Raw genomic sequence first — 4,235 nt, 5'->3', positions numbered from 1 at the left:
CACTAATCCAGCCCTTCGGCGCCCATGTCACATGACTGCGGGCCACCAATGGGTTGACATGACAACTGTGGTCTGCAGGAGACCCCTGTGGTTGTCATTGATGGATTGCTATGAGCGCCGCCCAGCGGTCAGCGTTCATAGTAAGTGAGCATTTCTGCTACATACAGGTGATCTGATCATTGCCTGTGTGTAGCAGAAGTGATTGGATTATCACAGCTTCTAGTCTCCCATGGAGACTATTGAAGTAAGGCCTGTTTCACACGTCAGTGGCTCCGGTACGTGTGGTGACAGTTTTCTCACGTACCGGAAACACTGACTCACATAGACACATTAAAATAAATGTGTCTCTGCACATGTCAGTGTTTTCACGGACCGTGTGTCCGTTTGAAAAACATGGAGACATGTCAGTGTTTGTGGGAGCGCACGGATCACACGGACCCATTAAAGTCAATGGGTGCGTGTCAACATGTACCGCACATGGATGACATCCGTGTGCCGTCCGTGTGCTGACTGAGGACCACACGGACCGTGCAGGAGACAGTGCTAGAGTTAAGAGCTGTCCCCCCTGCGTGTGGTGCTGAAGCCGGCATTCATTCCTTCTCCCCAGCAGCGTTTGCTGGAGAGAAGGAATGAAAAATCAAGGTTTTTTTTATTGTGTTTGTGTTTAAAATAAAGTTCCTGGTCACCTCCCGCCTCCCACCCCCTGTGCGCCCGCCCGCTGGCATTAAAATACTCACCCAGCTCCCGCGATGCTTCCTCTCAGCGCCGGCAGCTTGTCCTGTGTGAGCAGTCACGTGGTACCGCTCATTACAGTGATGAATATGCGGCTCCACCTCCCATAGGAGGCTGCCACACGTGTGCCACACTGATGTGCCACGTGAGCACACGGACACACGGACATGGATAACTCCGGTACCGATTTTTCCGGTACCGGAATTATCTGGACGTGTGAGACTGGCCTAAGTAAGAAGTAAAAATATATTTTAAAAAAAAATATATATATAAAATTTTAAATCACCCCTCATTCGCCCCATTCAAAATAAAACATGTACAGAATCGCCCAATCTATCAAGATATAAAAAGAATGAATTTGATAGGATAACAGCATAGCGAAAAGAAAAGTCAAAATGCTAGAATTATGCTTTTTTGGTCGCAGGAACACTGCATTAAAATGCATATTGACAGAAAAATAAAAAGGTTATGGCTCTGGAAAGAAGGGGAGCGAAAAACAGAACCGCAAAACCGAAAAAGGGCTGCAGTGTGAAGAGGTTAAGTTTTCCAAATTAGCAAAATATAAAAACCTAAATAAATCTGGTATCACCACAATCATACTGACCTCCAAAATAAAGCTGTCATATCCCTTCTACCACATAATGGATAGCATGAAAAAATAAATAATAGACAAAAACAATTCCTGCAATGCTGATGTTTATTTATTCTGAGATCAAAATATATGAATAATAAATGTTAAACAAATATTATGCACCACAAAAAAAAATCGATTTGAGTGTGCAAAAGTAGGAAAACATTCAAAAATCCTAAATTAATCTGGTATCGCTGTAATTGTGCTGGCATAAAAAATAAAGCTGTCTTATCACGTATAACGCGCGGTGAATGTCATGAAAAAATAAATAAAAAGCAATTCTTTTTTATATTTAGCCTGTGCTCTACGCTGACAATGCTGTGAGTTGAAGTACCACAAAACCTGGAATGTCCATAGTTCCTGCACCTACAAAATGTGTGAAAATGTGAAACCCTGGAAAAGGTTTCTTTCATAGACAATGATTAATACTCTTACATGTCATTTGTGCATTGCTAGATGTATCACTAGCAAAGAAACACTCACTGTTCTTGTTTTAAATGCATTTTACTTTTGAGAACTTTTCCTTAATCGCCCGACTCCTCCAGCCTTGATGGTAACCAATATGATCTGCCATATTATTACTACTTGTTATCAATATTAATTAACACCTGTGGCGATATCACTCATGGTCATATGTGGCATCATCAAATACAGGAGGCCATTGTTACCTCACTGCATGATGTCACAATGACTGTGGGTCTATACAAACGGGTGTTCTAGGGGCAGAAGCTTATTTCAGAAGATGAAGACGACGAGAGAGGAGGATCCAGGATCGAGGACACAGACTCTCATTTCAATCCTCTGGATTGAGGATACAGGTAAATAAGAAACCTTACAGGGATTTAAGTTAGTGAACTTAGCGCCAACATGGACCCTCCAAGTCTACAGATTGTGGCTGTAAGGTTCTAGATTTCTTCAGTCCTTGCTGGTAGAATCTCTAGACTTGGGTGATGAAGGTTCTATGTGAGGTCACACAGCGGAATGTTGGACACAGAGTTCTATGCAGCAAACATGGGGACATCAGAGAGTTCAGCACAAAGATCGCACCTCGGATGGAGACACCACTGTTGCTACTATGGTCAGTGACACTTCAAGTTGTATCTGTGGCTGGCACAGATTGTTGGTGGTCCTGTCACTTTAAATTAAGATTATTGGGGCAAAAAATGTACCATTATTCCCCACATGGGACAGAGGTTGGTGTACATACATTGGGGGAAAATACTTTTCTTTATTTACTCTGTATTTATTTATTTATTTATTTTACCATTTTATTGTACTATTTATTTAACTTATATATAACTGCATTTACAACATTTTTTTTAATCAAAATTAATACACCATTTTTAAGTGTCTACGTCTAAGCTTAAAACTGCAGAGAAAAGGGGACTTGTTTATCTGGCATAAAGGAAAATAGATTTATGACGCTTTATACAGGTTTTATGCCAATTCTTCCCCTCATATTATTATTTCTTTCTTACAGGGAGAGAATCTGGATCCTGGAAGGAAGATTGAAGAATCTAAAGAGAGCCACACGATTGTTTTTTCTTAATCATTTATTATGTCTGCACATGATATTTGTTGTCTTATGATGTCATTATATGCTGATTATATGGATCTAAGCCTGGAATCAGTGCATCATGACATCATATTGTTTAGGTGTCTGCTGTCTTACCCAACTGTATAAGGAGTAGAACATACATATTTACATACTTTAGCACTATAGAGTGCAACTTTATTTGCCAACTGTATAAGGGTCATGATATGATGCAACAATCCTATGTCTGTATATTAAGGGGTACTGGTTGTAGGGAGGTGGTGTTCTGTGTGGGGAGGTAGTGTTCTGTGTGGGGGGAGGGTTCTGTGTGTGTGGGGAGGTGGTGTTCTGTGTGGGGAGGTAGTGTTCTGTTTTTTTACAGGGGAGATGAACATAGTCAAGCTATGAGCTCCAGAGTCCGATCTGAATAGGACAGGTGAGGCGACTTACCAGGACAAAGAAGATCTGCTATCCAGAAACGAGTCACCATGTTGAATATCATTGTTGTATATATATCAGTTAGTTAGTTGTAGTATGGCCTTGGTCCAGGGTTCTCGAACTGATCGCCTTTTCTCAGGGTCAAGAAGGAATTTTTCCTTGTAACACACATTGGCTGAACGTGTCCAGGGTTTTTGCCTTCTTCTGGATCATTGGCTTTAGGTAGAGGTAAAGATTGTATTTAATAAAATATGTTTAAAACCAATGATCGGTCTCCTTATGTCTTTATTTTATACAGCAATCAGGTAGTTGTATATGTTAGTTCTCATTTTTAGGATCCATGGCTGCCACAATATGAAGGCAAGCAGAAATAAGAGGGCAGTAATTATATGTCTGCTATTCTAATGTCTCCATTTATAATGTATAAAATAGAGCAATACGCAAGATATCTGCAAAGGTGGGAATTATTATCCTCATAGAAAATTGCAGAGTTAATTTATCATATTTATATTGAACTTCCATCTACAGTTAGTTGGACTAAATTGAACAAAATTAATAAAATTAAGACGCAAATCCTTCCTAATACCACTATTAATGGCACATCCCTCCTACTAACACTCTTAGTGAAACGTCCCTCCTAATAACACTCCTAGTGAAATGTCCCTCCTAATCACACTCCTAGTGACACGTCCCCCCTAAAAACACTTCTAGTGTCATGCCCCTATGCCCCTCCTAATAGGGTGTAAATTGCTGATTGCCGGTGGTCTGACTGCTGAAACCACCAGTGATATCAAGACTGGAGATTTGGAAGCCCAATATTGGGGCTCTGCAATCCTGTTCTCAATTGAGAGGAGATTTGAGTCGCCCACCAGGGCCATGGGATACCCGATACCGGGTCCG

General features: G+C 40.9%; 1 long non-coding RNA gene across 2 annotated transcripts; it reads left to right on the top strand.

The window, feature by feature from the left end:
* The first annotated feature begins 2,021 nt into the window (after positions 1 to 2,021).
* LOC143809908 (uncharacterized) lies at positions 2,022 to 3,600 on the top strand. 2 transcript variants are annotated; one of them, XR_013222523.1, is made up of 3 exons: positions 2,022 to 2,181; positions 2,844 to 3,195; positions 3,258 to 3,600. It is a non-coding gene; the product is annotated as an uncharacterized LOC143809908 (long non-coding RNA). The 2 variants fall into 2 exon arrangements; XR_013222524.1 differs by having other exon boundaries at positions 2,025 to 2,181; positions 2,844 to 3,175.
* Positions 3,601 to 4,235: the final 635 nt, after the last annotated feature.

This window comes from Ranitomeya variabilis, chromosome 2 (genome assembly GCF_051348905.1).
Source record: "Ranitomeya variabilis isolate aRanVar5 chromosome 2, aRanVar5.hap1, whole genome shotgun sequence".
NCBI classification, from domain to species: Eukaryota; Metazoa; Chordata; class Amphibia; order Anura; family Dendrobatidae; genus Ranitomeya; species Ranitomeya variabilis.
The sequence above is the reverse complement of the archived record's forward strand: the minus strand, read 5'-3'. Positions and strand labels throughout refer to the sequence as shown.